Below are 23,826 nucleotides of genomic sequence, written 5' to 3'. Positions count from 1 at the left end.
AATTAACTGGGGGGATAAAGACATCTCAAAGTTGAGATAAATGGCCAGCGGGATTTGCTGAGTTTCTGGAGAGCACTCTGTATAGAATGAAACAGATCGAGGTTACCTTTGGGGATTAGCACCACATTGATTCTGTGAAAAGCTTGTTTGATCTTGTAAAAGCAAATGTTCAGCTCACCCAGAGGTACAGGGAATCACAGAACATTGTAGTTGGCCATCCTGGTTTGTCAGGGCATTCTCTGCAACCCGTGGTCTGTTCTCTTTCTCTCTGTGCCTCTCCTTTTTCTTCCTTTCTCCATGTCTCTTTTACCCTTGGAGGAATATGGATGGAGAGAGGAATGACGTGTATTATACAGGATAATGTAAGGGTTTCTGTCTTTGTCCCACACCGCAAGCTTAGGGGCATGCCCCTACAACGTTCCCCCTATGGTTCTTGCATCCCATAAATGTACCTAAACCTTTTGTAATCAAGTGAATACTTTCAGCATTTACTATCTCATGGGAAAATGAATCCTATAAGTGTTTCTCTTTTGTGGGAGGTAAGATATTCTATTTATTAAACATGACATCATTCAAGATTTAGGAGGTGAGGAAAGCCTCTTGGGCAGAGAGAATAACTGACATGCCTGGAGAATTAAAAATTAGAGAGATTTTGTTTAAGCCCAGGGAAGGGGGTGATGGTGATGACAAATGAGGCTAAAGGGATGGAGAGGAGAGGTCATGGAGAGCCTTAGTGCAAGGCTAATCATTTAAACTTTACGCTAGAAGGAAACAGGGAGGGATAAAGAACTCAATCATCTTTGGATTGCAAAATACCAACAGTATCCCTCAGGATTGTTCCAGTTCCAGCAGTGGTTATTTAAAACTAAAAACGTTTGCATAAGGATATGGAAGATAGAATAGGTAATTAAATTCTCACAGCTGCAGGTAGCACTGAATTCTTCCAGGTGAAAAAGGTTGATCTGGTGGGCTAGTAAATGAAATGACATCTTGAGCTGTTAAAAATGGATGCAAAAGTGAAAAATGAGTTTCCGTGTGGACAAAGGCACTTAGGATGCTGGTGCCAAGACAATTCACTCTGTAATCATCATGCTATGTGCTGTTGCATATAGCCCTGGGAAGGTCCTGAGACTCGTGACAGACTGTTTATCAGTGCCCTGGGCCAGTATTCTGCTTCAGGAAACACAGTCAACAAAATAATGGTCAGCAACATGAACATATTTGGTCTTCAAGCCAAATAGGAAATTTCATTCTACCAGTGTAAAAAAGGCCACAGTACAGACCTGGGAACCAAACATTAACTATTAACGTGACAAGATTTACGGAGAACGTTAGGACCAGAAGGAACCTTAGAGGCCACCTGCTCCAATGCCTTTATTTTGCAGGTTAGGAAATGGAGGCGAGGAAATAGGAAATGGCTTGGTCATGGACACACAGTTTAGGTGGCAGGGTCAGAATCCTGGCCCTCTGACCTGTGGTTATCCCCTCCCCTGCTTGTCCACCTCACTGTCAACACAGTATTCCATTTGGTTTGTTATGTGTCGTGCGAATCCATCAGGGTTTTCTTGTCTGTTTCTCTCATTGATTATGCTCACTTAGTGACTGCATTTCAAATCCTGAGTCATTTTCAAAGAGACAGCCATACCAGGACCTGTTTTCTTGTTTACCCTTTAAGGAGCACATCAGTTGATATTCTCAGTTTTCTCCATAAGCAAGGACCAGGCATAGGTTGTTGCTGTGCCAGGATGGTGGCAGGGCACCTCTCCCTGAGATCCAGGAGGATAAAGAGCGAATCCACAGGGACAGGGCCTGAGCCAAGGTATGGAGCCCAGGCTCTGTGCGGATAAATCCAAGAGGGCCAGACAGACCATAGGAACCAAGGAACAAAGAATGGGCAGTAAATTCTGGGAGGCCAATGACTAGGAAGGAGAGAAATGAGCAGAGGAAGTCAAGGCCATTAAGAACGTCTGAGGAGGCAACCAGGTGCTCAGTGTCACTTTATAAAGTAGCAGTTTCTGTGCTGTGTGTTGTGTTTGTGAGTTGGGGTATTTAAAGGCGCTGAAAAAGTGCAATATCATCTCACTCTTCAGGTGTTACGCTTTCATCTTGCCATTTCCAGTGACATCAGCCATCTCAGCTGCACCAGATGTGTGGCCTCGGTCGGTAGAGTCACCAGCCCCTCTAATTTTCCTGCTGGAAACGCAGGCCACCATTGAAGGTGGCAAATGACAGATGTCAGCACACCCTGAACTTCTGCTGGGAACAATACATAATGTTGCAGGCTTCTGGGCCTCGCAGGCTCTCTCCCTCTGTCTTCATGGAGCACATAGAATGTTACTCCCACTCCCACAGTGCCTCCTAAAATATAGTAGATCTTCCATAAATCTTTATTATTTGAGACAAATAAGTGTTGACAAATTGAATCTTATTAGCTTTAGCTTAGCTTTAGTTTTATTGTTTTAGAATTGTATGATTTCTCTGTCTTTTAATGACATTGCCTCTATACTTACAGATGATTTATCTTTTCTGGAAAAAGCATTCTACATCTTGTAATTTGCTAAATTCACAATCTCCTAAGACATTAAGTGTTATCTTTCTTTTCAATTTATGATAACTGACATAAATATTTGTTGAAGCGGACATAAAATTATTTTAGATTTGAATCTGTGTTTGATGTGAACATTTGCTTATCTTTCAGATTTTGATCTACATTGTTGATTATTAGTCATTTCAACGTATTACCTGTCTCCCTGGGCTGGTGACGGGAACAAATGAAGTGAACTTTGTAAAGCTCCTCTCCAAGTGCCTGGCGCATGCCAGGCCCTCCACACGTGCCATTCTCCTGAGCTCCCCGCCACAGATCCCATAGGTCACAGGATTTCTGGTTAAAAAATGCAAAATCAGTGGATGTTTGTTAAATGTCTCCTTTGCTTCTGGCTCTATGCCTTTCTGTTTAATCACACAGTAGTTTCTATATGCACTGTTTGGGCATTTTAAAAGAAACTAAAGGAATATGATACACAATTTGAGAGGCTAAGAGAGACACTGAGAGTGTCTAACTCAAGGTCTTTGATTCATAGACAGCAACCTAAGACCTCGGTCATCTGCCGAGGTCACACAGTTAGGTAATAGCAGGACCGTGGGGTAAAGCTATGACTTCTGGCTTCCGATCTGGGCCTCGTTCTGCCATATAACTCATCCCAGCCTTCAAGACACCTGGTAGTCTTTGGTGCACTGACTACTCAGAGAAACGGCAGTCGCTGTGATATAGAACCGCATCACCACTGAGACTCAAGTGGGCTAGTTCTTTGCTTATTGACCCTGATGTTTGCTGAGACGCTGAGTGTGTGTGCTGTCATTCATTAGGATGTAAAGCAGTAGTAGCCAAGGAAGCATCTCCAAGCCAAGCGGTAGTGCTTGTAATTCCAAAACTCTGTTTTTACCGAACATACGTATATAGACCTTAACACATGGCAGGCACTCTTCCGGATTTTACAAAAATTAACTCAGTTCATCCTCATAAACAACTGTGGGGAGAAGTACCATCATTATGTCCATTTTTCAGATGAAGAGGATGAAGCACAGAAAGAGCAGAAACTTTCCCAAGGTCGTCCAAATAGGAAGAGGCAGCACCTGGCTCCAGGGTTCATGGTTTTAACCACTCCACTGCGGTGCCTCTCTAAAATCATCAAAAATGCTGAATGTCCCTCCCAGGCAAGGCATTCTTTCACTCATTCTTCCCCTTTCTGGAAGGTCTTCTGTGTCACTTCTCCTCGAAGGAGCCTAAAGTCCATTTGAGCTTATCCAATGATTTCTATGTCTCTGTGTCTCTAATGAATCTTACCTACCCATATCCTGACTCCAGCATCTCCATCTTCTTTGCAGTACCCTTTAGTTATAGGGAGTAAGGGTCCAGTAGAGTGAAAGGTGAAGCACCAAGCAAGACATTTTAACTAACTCCTTCCTCTGTTCAATATGCTGTGGCTACACACCAGGGACAGAAAGAGAGAAAATACACGCAGTTTTTGTGGTGCTTTCACTTTAGTGGCATAGCTAGACGTTTAAAAATTGGCCACAAGATAAATATATATTGCAAGCTAATTTCCGTGCTGTAAAGAAAAGCATAGGGTGCTGTTATGAGAAAATGTGAGAGTAATATAACCTAATTTACATTAGATGTGGAGGTTGTGTAAAGCTTCGTTGAAGAAGTAGTTTTTAAGCTTACAAATCAAGGGTACCCAGAGTAGGAGAGGTTTAGCGGTAAGGGCATTACAGGCAAAAAGAATAGCAGGGCGAAGGCTCTGAAATGGGAAATAGATTGGCACATTCGGAGACCAGCAAGCAGAATGTCCATTAGGAACTGAATGGATGGTGGTGAGTGTGGGAGGAGGGGGCGGGTCCTGACCGGAGAGGTGGTTGAGTCAGATCACGCAAGGCTTCACAGGCCACAGTAAACACTGGATTGATGGGATTTTATCCTAAGAAAGCTACTGGAAGATGCTAAGGAGGGTAGGGATGTGGCAAAGAACTGATGGGAAGGAGGTAAGGACACAAATGAAGAGATGGCATAGAGGCTTGCATGGCTGACCAGGGGAAAGGTGACATTGACCTGAAGTGGGATTGCCAGGGGAGGGGAGCAGTGGAGCTGTAGTAGACAAATTTAAGTTTAATTTTGAGTTATAACTAAGGATTTGTTGATGGGCTGACCATGGTGAACAGGAGAAAAAGCGTCACAGGTAATTCCCGGGTATGTTGATGGATGTACTGAATCATTTGCTGAGACGGGAAACACTGGAGGTCAAGGTGGCAAGCACGGCCCAGCTTTGCAGGGAAGTCTAGGTGGCCCTGGGCAAACCCACTGACAGACATCTCGTGATGCCCAAGCCTAAAAAACTCATCTTTCTTTTAGCCTTATCTTGCTTTTTGGTTTTAAATGAATCTTGAATACAGATGGCCAGACAAATCGGTCTCACAACTTTTCTTCCAGTTTAGGATTTTTGATATTTGATATTTTTCATTCTTCTCTGAAAATGTGTTCAAGTCTGAATGAATGATCATGGTAGGGGATTACTTAACTGGCTGATAACCAAATAAAGATAGAAAATATAATTGGATCATGTAGTTACTAACTAGTTTCAAAAGATTCGGAGCAGAGGAATATTACCTAGGCTTGAAGATCTCATTGCACCACTTGGTTTATGCGTTTGTTGAATTAAAAGCTAACGAAGATAATTCCTTAAGAAAATACCATCATTTTTCCCAACTATGAAATCAACAGTCCTTGTCCAAAGATGGATTTTACTAGTTATGAGAATCTACCTATTGTTCTGGTTTAGTCCTTGTCCATTCCTGTAATAAACTTGTATTTTATCAGCGGCCCTCGCATGATTTCTTTGTGAAAAATATTTCTCTGGATAGAAGAAAGTTTATCATTTGGAATGTTAAATGCAATTATATTGACATATGGTGATAATGGGATAAAGCATACGGGTTAAAGGTTGCGGGAACCATGGCTTGGCAATTAGCGATGTAAATGAAACATTCATTATCCATCATGCTGAGAAGTTGATGAACTGTACAGTAAATCTGAGCCCACAGTCAGGACTGAGATAAGTCATTTCAGACAATACAGTGAGTATTTATGAGCACCAGGGACAATGTTTCAGATTCCTGTCATAGCTATTTCTTTACCTATTGGTTTATGTTGAATAAAGACCTTACAAACTCCAAACCACAACGTTTTCCTTCCACTGGAATATATATGAGAATCTGAAAGTTTCTCTTGAGGTGAAGCATTTTTTGAGAGCTAAAGTGGCTAGATGTTGGTGGTAGATATTTTCCATAAAAGGCTGTTCCATAAGAAAAGATGTACAGCAGATTATCTGTCTTGAAGAAGAGCTTTGATGTAACTCAAAATAGAACCTTGTTTTTTTTGGAACCAAACTAGATATTTGGAGATCTCAGTTTTTCTCCCAAAGAACCTTAATCCTGCAGATTGGATTACACAGAAGCAACTCCTATTTTTCAATTCTTTACCAAATAACTCAGGGAATATTAAGATACTTCAAAAAATAATAGCTAAGCTTTTTACTTTACCTCTTGCCCATTTAGTTGTCTTGTACATATTCTAAAGTATTTCCTGTGAATGTGAGGATTGCCCATCCATAATATTTCACTCTACATTGATTTTATATTTTTATTGACACCTGTTCTTCTCAAGCTTTTCAAAATTTTAATCATGTAAAATAGTGCCTTCAAAAGCGAGAAGGAATCATCGAAGAAATAGTCAAACTTCTTTCATTGAAAATAACTCGTGATTTAGCTAGAAAGCTCAAGAAGCCAACTGGGAAGGAAAAGGTGTTCAGCTGTGATGTCTGGTCTTTGTGCAGAACTAGAAATGCCTTCGTTAACAATTCAGTTTGTTGAGGCTCACTTGAGAAACATTCAGGCCATGTCAAAGCTGTGAAAGCTGACGATAATAATAGCAACGTCTGACATCTCTTTAATTTGACTTTGTATGCCATTTCTTAATTCTCCAACATATATGCTAAGCTGGGCATTGTTCTAAGCACATACAACAAATAACTCAATTCATCCTTCTTATTACCCGAAGAAGCAGATCATGTTATTATCCCACTTTCTGGATGAGAAACCTGAGGCTCAGAGGTAAGAAATGATCATCCAAGTTCCCACAGGCAGTAAACATTGGCTGAGCCTCAGACCTAGCCCTGAGCAACCCCAAGTCCTCATCAAACCACTTCGCCACGAAGCTTGCTCCAAGCTGATGTTCCCCACCTCTGACCATTATTCCAGTTTTGCTCCAATTTGGGGGCCCTCTTCCTTTCACCATCAGGCATCCAGCACCTTCCCCTTTAATCATCTCTTACCTCAAACCAGAAACAATCAGCCCTTAAGAATTTAAGAAAAAATCATCCATGTCAGTCAGTTAATTTGTGAATTTGTTGTCCAGGATCTTCCTGGGATGAAAGACTGCATCTCTGCCTTAAGAGAACGCTGGCTGTCTCTAGAAGAGGTTGGATCAGGTCAGCCCTCTGTTCACAGGCACCAACAGTGCCTACAGTGGTGGTCCTCAGCCTTGACTCACCTAGGAAACTTGGCAACATTATAGTCTCAAGTCTGACTCCAGAGATTCTGATTTAATCGATCTGGGCTGGAACCCAGTCGTTGGTGTTTTTTGTTGTTGTTTTGTTGTTTTCAGTCATTGGTGTTTTTTAAAAGCTCCTTAGGGTGACTCTAACATGCAGTGGGAGTTGGGAACCCTCGGATACAAGTACACAATCTGGTCCCTTCTAATCTTGTCTACTATGACTTTCTCCCAATGCACCACCCTCCCCCCCAACCTTATAGACATACTGACTTCTTTACTGTTCCTGGAACATGACAAGCATGTTTTTCCCTCATGGACTTTGTACCTGCCGTTCCCCTTTGACCAAAACACTGTTCCCTCAGATATTGTCATAGTTAGCTCAGTAAACTTATTTTAGTTCTCTGCTCAAATGTCAACTAACAGTGAATGCTTCCCTGAGCACCTTTTGTAAGCTATACTCCTCCTCGTTCCAATAGCTCTATTTATAGATTTTTGAATCTATAATCAATCTATCTAAGATTATAATCTATCAATGACTTTGATGATTCTTTGTCTGCACTGCCCTTATCACAGTTGATATATGACATACCAGCTGGCTATTGTGTCTCCCAAACATTGAAGTGTAAGTTTCACGAGGTCAGGGAGTTTTGCCTGTTTGGCTCACTGCTGTATCATCAATGTCTAAAAGAATGCCTTGCGCAAAGAAGGGGCTCAACGAATATTTGTTGAACTGAATAAATGAATAGGTTTGGGAAGGAGGGAAGGAGTCCCTGCACTTGAAATCGACTTCTTCAGCCAGTCAGCCAACTGTATTGAGTGCCTTCTGTAGGCGGAGCTCAGAGCTCTGCATTGTGGACACCACCGCACAGTGCCTGGTGAGCAAGGCTCAGGTGCAGGGACCAGGGGTCTCCTGCCTGCTTTGATGGCCCTCTGCATTCTTCTGCCTTCTTGTCATTTCTGCACTCATCACACTGTCTCTCAGTAGACACATCCTTTCCCCAGTGTCAGGGACAGGGCAGTGTGAAAAAGCCTCTCTACTAAAACCGAGGTTGGCCTCCTCTCCCACTTCACAGGGGGAAATCCCTGAATACTTCCCTTGCCCTTTTCCCCTTGCAGTCCCAGATGCTCTGGTCACTGCATTTCTCCCTGTTTGTTCTCTGCCCGCCTCCCACTTGTCTCCTCCCCACTCCCCTTCATCTCTCAGCAGTATACAACTTCAAGGGCCATTGGCCGGTGAAGAAAGATCAGGGCCCTCCAGGAAGTTAGCTGGACAGCAGTGCAGTGGCAGATGTGGGCACCTGACCCAAGAAGAAGAGTCTAGAAGTCACAGGAATCTCAGCTCAGTAGGAGAAAGATTCAGGCCCTTTTTCAATGTGTGTGATGACAAGGAGAAAGGGAATTCAAGGGAAGGCTTGATAATTCTCTAAACATTCAAAAAACTGTTTCATAGAAATGGAAAAGTTTACTCTGGGCGAGGAAACTGGACCCAGCACGAAGACTTTGTGTACAAAGTCCCAGAATCACAGGTTTGACTCAGTTCTTGGAGGTCCTTTTACACCACTAGAACCACCTAAAAATATAATGAATTATGCTGGTTTCCTTATAAGAAAGTGAGGTCTCTATTACTAGGGACATTCAAAGAAAGGATAGATGACCCTCATGTAGATATGCTGTGTAATACATTCCAGTGTTAGCTGAGAGATAATCCAGGGCGTCACTGAAGTCTTTTCATCATTTGAATGACTTAATCATTGATTAGCAAGAGAATGAGAAACATGAGAATTTTATATGCGAAAAAAATCTATGAGCCATGTAGAAATTGTAGGTATTTGAAAAGAGTAGAGGAAAAATGAAAATCTGACTTGCTGGTTAAAATTAGTATCACTTTTTTGTTCACTCCCATGTGCTGGTGTTAAAATTTATATTTTGATAACTGTCAGTTGTGTTTGATTACAGCAGGAATTATATTCAGTCATCATAGTGTGTTGATTTTTCAGGGAGTTCTCAGTCTGTTACTTTTAAAAGAACATCAGAACAATGACCAGGAAAATGAAAATCCTAGTAATTTTGGCCAGTCACCAGGACTAAACTTCTGCAAGTTTGGAAGGGAGTCCTTATGAGTCCATTCTGATGATTTATACTATTGTGCTTCTTATAAACAGCCCTAGATATTTCACTGAATCCAAATTTCATCTGTATTTACTGAATTCATTTTTTCTCATGAGTTGATTCCTCTGGAAAACTGGAAGGCAGCTGTCATAGTCATGAAGAATGGATATTCCCAAGTCAAGTCAGTATTCTTATTCCTGGCTCCTCCAGAAATCTGTAACCTGGAAAACTGATTCAAATTCATCGACAGGAAATAAGAGAGTTTAGGACTAGGGGTGTTGCCTGGGAGCAGAGGTCACAGGACTGGGAGAGCAACGGCAGGGACGGTAGAAGTGGTTGGACCGGGTGTTGGACTGGCCAAGACCAAGAGGATACGTGTCAGAAATGAAGCTGTGTCACTGGCCTTAAGACCAGGGGAGCAGTCCCTGTGCGTTTTCCAGAACATGTAAGACCCAGAAGGACGTGGCTGAAATGGGATGATGTACCCAAGTTTACACTCGAGAAAACTTCAGAGTTCTCCGGCAAATGTAAAGAAGTAATAGTCCTTCCATACCTGAAATATGGGTAGAGGAAGAAAATTCTTTTTGAAATGACAAAGTACAACAGTAGTGTTCTCCCTCTTTGTCATTTCAAAGAGATGCATGCCAGCTGGGTGTTCTCATCTACAGCCCCAAGACCAAACTGAAGTTTTGTTTTGATGATTCACTGAGTGATCACAGTATGCCAAGAACTTGACATAAATTATCTCCGTTTCTTACAACCTCTCTGTGGAGTAGACAGTGGAGTGTTCCCATTCTACAGATGAGGAAATTGAGGCTTAGGGACAAAAAGTTATTTACAGCTGGTAATAGAATTTGAACTAACGTTCTTCTGTCCCTAAAATCTGCAACCTCTTTACTTCCCAAAGGCTCTAGATCCCACCTGGTCCCTACATTTTTAACTTTCAAAAAATCATAACTTATCTCTGGTTTAGAGAAGTGAGCCTATTCCTTTCCCTCTACTCTGCCCAAATTTTCAAATAGAAAATCCAGTTGTTATTTGAAACAGTCCAAGTAAGTTTAAAAATACCTGTCCTTTCCTAGCCCTGCAGACTTAAAATCACTATGCTGTCTTCTAAACTGTTATTCCCATTTCTCGACATGCTTTATTCCATCAATTTCTTTGTACCTTTTTTCTGTGGGGTTATTTCTACCATAATTAATTAACACATGAGGTCTCCTAAGTAAGTTTCCTGTTGTTAAATTCCTTTTATCAACCAGTTGTAACACAGGAACAAGCAAGAAAAGTTTTCAACGTTATTGCACACATTTATTTACAATATTAGTTCGTATGTGGTGTGACTGTGGGGTGAATATATGACAATTAGAAAGCCAGATAACATGAACAAAGGATAGATTGTCCGACATAGATCAACTTTTCTTTCAGGTTTTTCATCCTGGTATCCTCCCAGGGTTTCCAAAGCTTTCTAATTCTTCAGTAGAGAAGGGTTGGGGGTACGGTGGGCTGTCTATATCATTCTTTCTCAATCAGTGCATGTACTGATTTCAAGGTTTTCCTCGAGCTGGATGAATTTCAACAGTGATAGGAAAAGTCCATTTTGGTAAAGTAAAATAAACTTGGGGACAATATGTGTGAATAAAGTAAGAAGAAGTAGAGGGGGAGAGTATATAGCTCAGTGGTAGAGTATGTGCTTAGCATGCATGAGGTCCTGGGTTCAATCCCCAGTACCTCCATAAAAATTAATTAATTAATTTAAAAAACCTAATTACATTCCCCCCACAAAAAAAAATTTTTTTAATAAAACACTCATTTCTTTAAAAAATAAAGTAAAGTAAGAGAAAGTAGGAGAAGTGGTGGGCTCTCAGGTAATAAATTCCAGCTTAAGAAATTGTATTGTTTATTTGCTTTGATTTTTGTTTCTTAATATAAATTGTCCCTTTTCTCCAAAGCAAAAAAAGAAGGCTTTGGAGCAAATATGAACTTTTCCAGTTAACAGAAAAGAGCAAAAAGTGACCTGGTTGTGCTTCTCGCCTTTTGTGAGGCCACCTAGGTGCTGAAATCCATGTGTGTGCTGCCTATCAATAATTTACATTGTCAAAAGTTGTGGTTAGCCTTCCTGGGGGGTGGGGTATGGAGATGGAGGGAGACTTTTGCAAAGCCACAGAGGCAGTCTTTGGTTTTCCTTTACGAGTTTGCTAGAGCTTGGAGACAAATAGCTCCCAGAGTTTCAATACACGTATGAACGAAAACAAGTGACTGGGTAGCATCTGTCTATGTTTTGGGGTGGCTGCAGAGCCAAAAATGACTATCGGAATTAAAAAAAAAAAAGTTAAAATAAATATTTTTGACAAAATGATTGTGAATATAGAACTGAAGTGTCCACCTCTCAGAGCCCCTCCATATCAGTAGCTCAGAAGCTGTGGCGACATGCGACATTGTAACTTCTGTCTGTAGTGGGCACTGGTGTCTGCAAAGGAGAAGCACTGCCTTTTGGTGCCAGGATAGGGTGAAAACAACAAACAACAAACAACAAACCTCTTTCCTTCAGCAGCCAGGGAGCAGAGGCTGTTTGTCTTTGGAGGCCTCTCCCAGTTAACTCCCTGATCTAAAGTAAAGCCTGGAGTGGAGTTCAAGGATTTGTGGGTTTAAAGGCAGATGGTGTTGCATCAAGTACTCTGTCCTCTGTGGCCAGTTCTCTGCAACGTTGCTTTGGATTTGGCGTCAGTATAGTGGGAGCATCTCAGCAAACCCACTGAGTGGTGTGCTGTTCGTCTTGTCCTCTATCACAAAGTGAGCATCTGTGCTGCCATTTAATGGAATAAACTGGAATGGCTTTTTCTTCCTTACTCAGCATATGGTCTGCAAACCACGCCTGAGTGGTCTGTGGTCTTCATGGGCGGTACAAGTAGTATGGTGGCTCCTTTCTGGGGAAATGGTTGGAAATAAAAGCAGAATGCATTAGCAGATCTTCTGGTCTAGTCTTCAGCCAAAACGACATTTAGGTTTGGTGTTCCCCATTTCCGGTTTTCACTGAATTTTCTAAAAATCAATTTGCTGAATGAACATTTAGCAAGATTTTTTTAAATGGGATTGACCACAAGCCGTTTTTGTTGTATAGATTTTACAGCCGTTCAGGACACTATTCAGTGTTACTTGAACACCGTCCTTGAACACTCTATTTAGAATAGCCATTCCCACTCTGCTGCCCAGGAATCCACCCCCTGAATCCATCTTACTTCTCTTCGTCGAACTTATCCTGATGTGACCTCCTTCCTGTTTGTGTCTGTCTCTGGCTAGCACATGAGCTCCTATGAGCTGGGACTTTGTTCACTTCTTTGGTCTCACTCCTAAAGAGTGCCCAGTGCATAATAAGATTTCAGTTAATCTTTATTGAATGCTTGAATAAATAATGCATAATTAATAGCTTTAGAGGATTCGACTTATTAAAACAGGGATGTATTATTTCTATAATTAAAATTATTGATAAAGTAAAATGTTTGTAGAAATTATTCAAAGTAAAAATTTACAAGTTCTTTTTTAAAAAGATGTAGCATACAATTCATGTAGAGTCTGGCAACACACAATGTCCAGTGATTTATGATTAAATCATAGGGAGATCCAAATTACTTGGGTGATGAGACGTTCAAAGGAAGTTGTCAGAGCAGGGTGAAGTGAGTTAAAGATTCTTTTTCTGAATTGAGTCTTTCATGAGATGACTTCAACTTTCTTTATAAGCCAAAGATAAGAGACCTGAGAGAAAATGAGAAGTGCTGGCTGGAGATAGCAAGAGAGATAGAGAGAGACACTCCTCTAGAGGGCGAATAGCTCTCTGGAGAAGAAGACCATACCTGTGGGGTCCTCCTCTTCAGGCAGCAGTGCCGGGCTAGCTAGGGTGGGGCTGGAGGGGCTGGAAGGAGATGGGACCACCTCCAACCCGCTGTGATGCATGTAGCCGGAGACCAGTTTCCAAATCATGGAAGAAAATGCAGAGAGTCAGAAAAATGTGACTATACAATTCGTCACCACCTCCAGACCCTTTTGCCCTTTCTGGAGCCTAAGTGAAGAACCAAGAGGACTGGAAAGCCTGGGATGATAAGAATAGCAAACAGTGGAATTGAGGGATGGATACATGGGACCATGGACTGAATGAATACAGGAGCTAATGGCTACTTCCATGAGCTAAACTTTTAAACCACTGGTAGGATTGTGCTGGGCAGACTGGATTCATTTAAAGACTCAGGAGGGAGGGTATAATACATATAGAGAAAGCCATGTGTCTAAGATGCCCCACATTAGGAGAGGAGAAAGAAGAAAAGTCAGCAAAGGAAGCAGGGGAAGGATAATAAGAGGGTTGTCATGCTGTCATAGAAGCTAAGGTTCTGGAAAGTAGTTTGTTTTTTTGTTTTTTTTTTTTAAAAGAGGTGATCAGCGAGGTCAAGGGCAACTCAGAAATGGAAAATAAAAGAAAAGCCATTGTGTCTGAGCGGGCTATCAGTGACTATAGTCAGTGGTTTCAGCAGAGGTGAGAGTCAATGCGTTTGTTCAGCAGATACTCATCCATCACTACGTATGTGTGAGACACCATCCTAGAGACTGGGGGATACAGCAGGGAATAACACAGCTGAGGCTATGACTTCATGGAGCTTACTTCTCCTTGGGGAGGTGGTGGTAGACCATATATAGTAAATAAGGAAAATAAGATAATTTCAAATACCGATTGTGTGTGTGTGTGTGTGTGTGTGTATGCGTGCATGCGTGCATGCCTGTGCTGAGAGTGACAGTGGTAAGGTGGGGGTGGAGGACAGTACTTTAGATTGGATTAGGTAGTACTTTGGGCAGGAAGACCTCACAGAAGAAGAGATATTTGAACTCCCTGTATGACCAGAAGAAGCCAAACAGGTAAAGAGCTAGGGATAGGATATTTTAGGCTGAAAAGTGGCAAATCCAAAGGCCTCAAAGCAGGAACAAGATTGACATTTTCAAGAGCAAGAAGGCCAGTGTGATTGGCCCTCAGAGAGCGGGGGCAAGCGGTACAAGATGAAACAAGAGAGCATGTATATAGGGCCTGAGCCAAGTGAATGAAAGCAAGATTTCCAAAAGAAATGGGTGCGAAGAGGCATTGTCTGTGATCATGATCCAGTTGTCCAAGAAGTTGAAGTTGGCAGAGAGAAACAGAATGTTAATTGGTTCAGATGAAGAATCTAATGATACATGTTTTTTTTTTAAAAAAGAAAACTGAGTGTCCCTTAAAGACAAAAAGGGAAGAGCTCACAAGGCAAGAGAGAGTTGACTCCTTTTCCTTCAGTGACCATTAGTAATATATTCTCCCCACAAAGCACACAGCCATCCACTCAGTACTGGCATTAATCTCATGCAGATCGGCTTTGCCTGGAGAGTGAGCATATGGTATCCCCTGAAACTTTCAACTCTGCTTATAGCTAATTTGTAAAAACCAGGAATGACACTGTGCTTACATTGGTATATTTATTCTGACATCTAAAACTTCTAAAGAATAGGCCATGGATCAAGGATTCTAAAGACCTTAGAGACCGTGGAGAGAGATGGATCTTAGAGACCATCTTGTTTGACCTCTTCGGTTTATAGGTGAGGAGACTGAGGCACAGAAAAACATTGGTTTGGCCAAGTTTAGAAAGCTAAACAGTGACAGTGGAGATCTAAATCTGTCTCCTAATTTCTGATTCAAATGTCTCCTCACTAGATAAAGCTGTGCCTTCAGCATTTGAAGTCTGAAACCCCAGGGATGGATGGATGGATGGATGCGTGCATGCATGCACAGGTTATTCATTTATTTATTTATGCAAGAAAGAGTGAGCACCACCCGGTCAGACAGTGTGCTAATTGCTAGAAATGCAAATATGAAAGGTATTTATAGGGCCTTTCTCCACTTCATGCCCCTCTTTTCCTCAGTCTACTCTAGGCAGTTTTGAAATCCCACCATTCTATTGAGACTTCTCTGGTCAAGGTTATTAACATCGTTAAATCTAAGAGTAATTTATCTGTTCTTATCTTTCTTGGCATCTCAGCAGAAATCAAAACAATTGACTGCTTTCCTGCTTTGTGACAATCGTTTTATCTTGGCTTGTAAGGCATAATTTTCTTCCAGATTCCCCCAGCTTCTGGATGCTCCTTTTCTATCGCTTTTGCTGGCTCCTCCTCTTTAGTTTAACTTCCAAATGTTGGAGTGCCCAGCTTGGTTCCAGCTCATCATTTTTTGTTTGTATGTTTGTTTTGTTTTTTCCTTTTCTTTTTTTTTAAACATTTTTTATTGATTTATAATCATTTTACAATGTTGTGTCAAATTCCAGTGTAGAGCACAATTTTTCAGTTATACATGAGGTTCCAGCTCATCACTGACTTTTCTCTAACACCCACCCTGGGTGATCATATATCAGTGACTCCCAAGTGTACACCTGCTACTCAACTCAAAACTTGTATCTCTCACTTGCCTATTTGACATCTCCATTTAAATGTCTAACAGGTATCTCAAATTTAGCATGTCCTAAGCAGAACTTTTGACTTCTTCTTTAACTTTGCCCTGCACCATTCTTGTCACTCTGGGTCAGTTCAGTCAACAACATTTAACAAGTGTCTTCTGTATACCAGGTTCTAGTCTAGGTACCAGGGATTTTGTAGTGAAGGAAACAGACAAAAATCCCTGTGGTTGAGTAGTTTGCATGCCAGTGGAGGGAGAAGGATTGCAAGGAAGCCAAGCAAATGGCTTGTTCAGTCCAAAAACAAGTCACAGTCCCAGCCACCACCTCTCACCTTGGCCATCGCAGTAACTTAACTGGTCTCCCTGCTCCTACCTTCCCGCAGTCCAGGCTCTCTATAAAGACCAGAGTAAGTTGTATAAAACTCAAATATCAACAAAAATTTTAAGTTGGACCTCTTGCCCAACTTTAAACCTCTCATAGCTTCCCATTGCTCTTTGAATAAAATCCAAACTCATTCTCATGACCCACAAAGATCTGCATCATCTTGTCCTTCCTGATACTCAGATGCCCCCTTGCCAGGCACTTGGTTGCAGCCACAACAACTTTCCCTCTGCTTTCTAATCCACCTAGTTTTGATTCCAGGCCCTTTGCACTTGTTGTTTCTTCTACCTGGAACACTCTGATCTCAGAATTTGAAGGAGCTGGCCACTTCTCATCATTCAAGAATGTCAATTCAAATATAACCTTATTGCTTCCCAGATTTCTCAATTTAAATCTCCCTTTCCGCCTTATCATGTTCTCTCTCTCTCATCACACTCTGTAATTCTACTTGTCACTTAACCACTATTAGAAATTACTTATTTATTAATTATATATCTTTGTGCACTAAAATGCAACTCCATGAGAGCCATGGTATGATCTGTCTTGTTGGCTACATTATCACCAGTGCCTGGAACACTGCCTGACACACAGAAAGTGCTCATAAATATTTGTTCTGTAAATAATATATGTACTATCCTAATAGTCCAATGAATAAATGAATACATTAATGAATGAGGACATTGCCTCTATGTTTGCCTAACATGTAATCTTATAAATCTAACAAAGTTGAGATCCACAGGTCAATTGTAGAGGTGCCCCTGTCATGAAGCCTAATTTGAACAGGAATTTCCATCTTTGCTGGTATCTCTCAAATGGTGTAACGTGCTCCAAGTGTATAGTCCACAACAACTCAATGACGTCTCCTTTCTTCTATTCCTTGGCTCATGGACACCTCTCACTACCTACGCATGGAAGAAGTCTTCCTCTTCCCCACACCATCCCATCCCCCGGTCCTGCCCCATCTTCCCAGTTACCACTCTCTTTTTTCATTCTGAGCCTCCCAGTTCATCCCATCCTCTTCAACTACCCTTCACCAGGGCTCACCAATGTGGCTTTTAATCTCACTCCTCAGAGAGAGCAGAGGAGGCAGGGATGCTGAAAGATGACATCCAGATGTTCTGTTGGGGGTAGGCGATATGAAACCTCACTTGTTCATTATTTTGGTCCCATCACAGTCCATTGGAGGAACTGAGCAGGTGAACTGTCAATTTCTGGTTGATGTGCTAAATGTCATAATTGTGTTTCTTCCAAGAGAAAGTAGAGAGGAGCCACATCTAGTTCAGACTTGGGGTAGCACTCCCAGAAGAACAGCTAACACTTAAGTTATAGCTCACTTAGCACTGTACACTTCCTACATAACTTACCAACACCTACACAGCCCACAGCACAACAGCACTATACTATAGTACTCAGGTAACTTGTTTAAAACCTAATGTAACTCTGTGACACTGGTACTCATCATCCCATTTGATGGATGAGGAAAACTGAAGTTAAGTACTTGCTCAAGATCTCATAACCAGGAAGTCACTTAGCTGGGCTTCAAACCCATGTAGTCTTCATTCCAATGCCTGGGCTGTTTGTCATTGCATTATAATACGGCCCGGACAGATGACTTCAATCTTCACATCGCTTGAGATAAGTCTTGAAAGAAGAACAGTCTGTTAGGTGGAGAAGGAGGGGGATAATGGTGTCCTGGGTGGAGGGAACACAGGTACGTGACAGCAGGAGGTGCTTCAGAGGCGACAAGCATTTACTGGGGCTGGAGCAGAAATGCCGTGGGGAGTAACAAAAGCTGTTTTATCAGTTTTTTTTTAATTGCAAATTAGAAGTGAATGTACAATGTCTGCTGCTCTCACTTGAAGATTGTCCTGTCTGGGATTTATCTTGAATGCAAGTAAAAGAACCTTATGTAGTTCATTTGGAGCAAGATTTCCAGATTGCTGCAAAACAAGTGCATCCATTTAGACTTCTCACATGTCAACAGCCAAGCCCACGGAGAAGGGCCTGGCTTGCAGCTCAGTGTGATACTGTCTTCAGTTGATATGTACCTACACCCGCCTACAGGAATCAGGACCAAAGGATGCATGATCAGTCATTCTGCATGGCCTGCATTTTGAACACATAAAAAAAATAGGGCAAACTTGAAGAGTTTGGAAAGGGATAGGTAAGGGGACAGGAGTAAAATCATGACATATCTCACAGCCTCTCTCTGAGTTTGTTAAGAGATGAACATTTGTGGCATCTGTAGACTGATGCAGAACGACTGGCAAACTGATAGTAAAAAGTGAATTTTAAAGGTGGGTCTGCTCCAGAAAGCTCAAGTCCAGCAGACAACATCTAGATTACTCCCAGGCATAGTCACTCCCCCGCCCCCATGTTTCTCCACCCATCACTCCCACCCCTTTACTAACAGGTTATGCGGAGATGGCGTCAGAAGACTTCTTCCTATATTATCACACTCTTCAATGAGATATAGACAGTATTGTCATTCAAGATTTGGAAACACATTAAATCCTTACAGGACTCAGATTGTATGGCGGGACTCACTCTTACGGGCAAAGTGGAACTTAGGGTGATAAATTACTTTTCCCTGCCCCACCAGTATGAGGACTTCCAAACTGGCTAAAAATCCTTGTTCCAACAGTTCTTTTTGTTAAAAGCTGTCAGCCTTAAAAATGATTAAGGAATTTGTTCCAGACCTTCCAAGGGCTGTTCATGTATGGTTAGGGAAGATTTTAAAGCAATTAAAGTTATAGGACAACATTTTGAAGTCTTTTTAAAAAATACGATAGATCCCATCATTTGACCACAAAGACGGTCCCCAAATTACCACGGTTCTACTTACAACTTTTCAACCCATGTGTGCGAAAGCAATATGCATTCAGGAGAAATCATACTTTGAATTTTGAATTTTGACATTTTCCCAGGATAATAATACGTGATGTGACATTCTCTAGTGATGCTGGGCGGTGGCAGCGAGCCACGGCTCCCAGTCAGCCATGAGACCATGAGAGTAAAAACTGATACACTTACAACCATCCTGCACTCCAAAAAACCACTCTTTTTTCATTTACTACACAGTATTCAATTAATTACATGAGATCGTTAACACTTAAATATAAAATAGGCTATGTGTGAGATGACTTTGCCCAACTGTAGGCCAACATAAGGGTTCTGAACACATGTAAGGTAGGCTAAGCTAGGCCATGATGTTTGGTAGGTTAGGTGGATTAAATAAATCTTTGACTTAGGATATTTTCAATGCACAATGTTTATCAGGATGTCAAGGAAGATCTGGAACATTATTTGGATTGTAGTTTGTGAGTCATTTTAAAATTGCACCCATAACTAATACAATAGCCATAAATTCATATGAAACTATAAATTCTGTATTCTGAAAGCTAGACAAGGTAGATGGACAAATATATTGCTATTTGGAGTTTGTGGGGTTTTTTTTAATTTTGATCAGTGTTCTCAAGGCAAAAATTTTTTGAAAGAAGTGTTTTTAAATTATTTAGTGAAAATTGCACATTTTTGTCAGTTTTCTAAAGACTTATTTTCCAATGGAAATTCAGAGCCACCTAGTGACCAGAAATAAAACCTCCCAGCAAAGAGAAAATCAATTATTTGACCCTGGTCTTTGATGCCCAGGGATACAATTATGTTCAACTCAAGTCTAGAAAATGAGAGTTCCCAAATTCAATAGAGTAAGTCTTTGGTTCATTTGGGGGTTAAAGACTCCAAACTTGGACTTGGAATGATATGTCTGATAAATTTTTGCAGTGTTGGAATACAAACACCACTTTATCAAATGAGATACACGTGACCTACACGAATATAGGTTACTATTCCTCACAGACTCATATTCCCTTTCCTGATGATACGTTCTACTCTGGAGCAATTAATGTATTTTTCTCTCTCTAGAAGAGAGAAGGTGGGGGAATCTTGCAAAATGTTAAGCTGGTGGTGGGAGTGAGGAAGGTACAGGGCAGTGCTAAACTCCCCAGCTGAGGCTTCTGATTCATGTCCATTTTTGAGCATAAGGATTCAGGCAATTTTATTCAATTTGCTTTGATTCAATTCAGTGAACATCTATTGAGTCCTGTTCTGTACAGGTTTCTTGCTAGGCACAGATGTGGTCAACTGAAGGTTTGTTGAGAGAGCCAGAGTGTTCAGCTTGGTTGAAGTGGAGCAAGTCTGAAAAGACGTAAGAGGAGGTGAGGAGGGAGAGGTATGACGTAGCCAGGATGCGGGACATGGCACCACTTACCTGTTGCTTTTTGAGGACTTTGGCTAAAATCATAGTAAGATTTAGGAAGATTCATGTGGATACAGCTTGCTGGGTAGGGATGGCAGAAAGTGCAGTTAGGTTATTCTGATAGTTTTGGATAGAAGTCATAAGCGTACAACCTAGAATTATTAAAGTCAGAAGGGGAACAGTGGTCTGATGATCTAAGAGGGAGTGACGGGGGTGTTATAAAGGGTCACTCCAAAGTTTCTGCCCTAGGTGGTAAGAAAAGAAAAATACCAGTGATAGAAATAAGGACTTCAGGGAAGGAACTGGTGTGTCATGGGGAGAGTATGAGTTTGACCCTAGATATCCATTCATTCATTCAGAAAAATGTATGGCGTGTCTGCTACGTGCGGGTTCTGAGGCTGGGTGACAACAGGCCCCAGCCGCCCCCGAACCAGGGGAGAGGAGGTCAGCTCCACTGCTACACTGAGGGGTCAGATTAGATGGAAGTGACCAGCTGTTTGCCAAGTACGCCATCTTATTTTGATTAATTTATTTAAAATCCACAGTACGTAAGAGGTAGTTATCATTATGTTAATCATTCCAAGGAGGCAACTGAAAGTCAGAGAGATGTAACAGTGAGTTCGTAGTCACACAGGAACTCTATGGCAGAGGCTGGCTTTGGATGCACTGTTTCCATGACACCCCTTAGGCTGTCTCCAGGGAGGAGGACCCAGACAAGGAGGCAAGCAGGCAGGGCCCACACGACTGAGGTCTCTACCTGCACCGGCTCAGCTCAGTGGCCTCCAGCGAAAAGGGCTTGTTTCTCCCCATCTGGAGTCCACATCTCCAGCCTTGCCTTGCACTGCAGCATAGCAGACCTTACTGTCTTTGTCCCTTTTTTGCCACCTTCTAATCTGCTCCTTCCTGAACCCTCTGAGCCCCACCGGCTTCCTTGCCTGAACTGGGCCCCTGGTCAAGGGTGGCCCTGGTCTAGAGACGCATCAGAGATTTGGCTTTGGTTTCTCAGCCATTTGCTATCTGTGATTTTTTTTTCTGGACCCATCAAAGAAACTCCTCAGGGCCTCAGCTTTCTCCCCTGTAAAGTGGGAGACATGCTCCCCACACGTCAGGATGGTGAGGTTAAACAAGATCATGTGGATGTAAGCGCTTTTGTGGACTGCAAAGTTCCATGGAGTGTAAGATGCCTGCATCCTTTCTGATACCCTGATTCCACAGAGCCATCATTCCCTCTCTTTGTCACTGGCACTTGATTCTTCTGCAACTGTGCAGCACTAGTTCAGGAGACCCACCAGCACCTGCCAGACTGAGATGTGTGCGTGCAGATTCCTCTAAATCCAAACCAATAGTGGCCAGACAGGACTGAGCATTCCTCTACTTCTTGGTTTCATCAAGCCTACATTTAAGTAAATTCTACAGAGTCTGCCCCCAAATCCTTAGTGCAGTTTTACACATTAATAGTCTCAGATGTATAAAAACTATTGACTTATTAAAAAAAAAAACTTCATTTGGAAGAGTAGTGTAGTGGTTTTCCTTTCTTTTACACTTATTTACTTTTGTAAGTTTAGAGTAATTTTTTTAAAATGGAAGTGGAATTGATTCACAATGTTGTGTTAGTTTCTGGTGTACAGCATAGTGAAAGATTTGAGCAATCTTGAAACTTTCTATTTTCTTTTAATCTCCTGATTGAAGACAGCAAACATTCACTAGAAAAACAAATTATAATCACAAGTTATTTTTTCCAAATTTACAAAACTAAATGAATGTAAAAAGAAGAAAAATAAACTTTCAGATGATGTTTTATGTACTTTTAAAACCATGTGTACTTCTGAAGTCATTAAAGCTTAAAACTTCACGAAGCCTTTGGGGATGTATCATATTTATTAGCTAAAGCCGTTTTTCTCGGATTTTCTCTAAGTGTGGTCCATGGATTATGGGCACCGGAATCCTCTGGCGTGCTTGTTAAAATGTGAATTCCTGGGCCCTGCGTCAAATCTCTGGGGTAGGGGCCAGAAATCCACATTTTAAACGCATTCCTTAGGTGATTCCTCATGAACCTGTGAACTAATATTTATTTTCAGTGCTATAATCTCTTGTCCACTTCACAGGAAACAAAGTTTTGGGCTTCATTAGTACGTTCCCCCTCACCTTGATTATTATCACAGTTATTAATCCCAATCAGGCGCTTCCCTTTGGCAGTGATTTATTGGCATTCTCTACAACCAGTCATCTCTGACAGAAAATGTCCGAACGGCTTATGTGTCCTTTTGTTTAAAAAATGTCCATCTTAATCCTCCTCGTTGAAACCCATCGCTCATCTACATAAGCGTAAAAGGCAGTTCTCAACAGCTCACATCACTCAGAATGTAGCCAAGCAATCAGTGGAAGCTTCTCTTTGATTTGGCCAGTTGACAGTATTTATTCTGGCAGTAGTTAGTACAGCTAAATATTAACTAATTAATCTAGCTTGTAATATTCGCTGCTGGTTTCGCTGAATGAGGTGGGAGTGGGTCAAACTGCAGACCATTCACAGTCTCCAAATGCAAATAGAGTAGCATTTGTTTGTAGGTGGAACCAAATGATTATAAATGAACAGGCGGGCCATCTCCTGGGATTGGACAAAAAGGTCCTGTGAACGGAGAATTGTATCAACAAACAGCTGTTGGGAAAATACTATTACGCTGTAATAGCTGCTATTAAAATCCATTAGCAATCTTGATAGCCTGTTTGAATTTGACGCACCATTTGCTCTGAATAGCATTTCTTCCTAAAGTTTTGCGGTAGAATTTATGCAGATTGATAGGCGAGAGCAGTGCCAGTCTGGGAGATTAATACCGATTACATACTTTGCCTGCACTGGCTAATCCAGCCCTGAGAAAGGCTGCCAATACTGCAGTGTAAGTATCACTTGCAGCGGGGGAATATACAGCATTCAGACAATTCCAGGGTCTTTTCACACTCAGTGTGAAGCATCCGTTTAGTTTCTATGACAAACATTTGCTTGGTAGAGGTGGGTCCCCTGTTTCCTACTTTTTAACAACACAGCTTTCTCATTCCAAACTCTAGGGAGTCCTCCAGTGCTCTCGGGACATAAGCTTGGCCGAAAACATTACATATCTAAGGAGATTTTGAAAAACGCTTGTGTTGGCAAACAGATCGCAGCTGTGCAAGGGTGGAGGCAGCATCCGAAGGTCAGGATGAAATGCTAGGCGTCCGAGCCACTGGGAGGAGAGGGGAGTAGCGCCACGTGGCAGGAGAGCCAAGCAAAAAGCTTCCCAGAGTTTTATTCGACCAGGAGAGCGATCAGGGCCTGGTTTAGGCTGAATTCCCAGTTACTCTGTACCCCCTTGATCAAGGATATATTTCACCAAACTAGAAAAGACAACAGGGTAAATATCCTATCCCTGTTGGGTGAGTTAAATTAGCTGCTTTAGGATTGCAAACTTCTTTAGGGGAGGAAGCTGAACACTTTTTTTTTATATCCCCAGAGTCTGGCACATGTTTCACATCCATCTATA

General features: G+C 41.7%; 1 protein-coding gene across 1 annotated transcript in view; it reads left to right on the top strand.

The window, feature by feature from the left end:
• PRUNE2 (prune homolog 2 with BCH domain) overlaps window positions 1-23,826 on the top strand; it is a 230,198-nt gene that overhangs the window by 99,266 nt on the left and 107,106 nt on the right. The gene's annotated exons all lie outside the window — the stretch shown is intronic.

This window comes from Vicugna pacos, chromosome 4, assembly GCF_048564905.1.
Source record: "Vicugna pacos chromosome 4, VicPac4, whole genome shotgun sequence".
Lineage (NCBI taxonomy): Eukaryota > Metazoa > Chordata > Mammalia > Artiodactyla > Camelidae > Vicugna > Vicugna pacos.
This window is presented reverse-complemented; position numbering and strand designations above follow the sequence as displayed.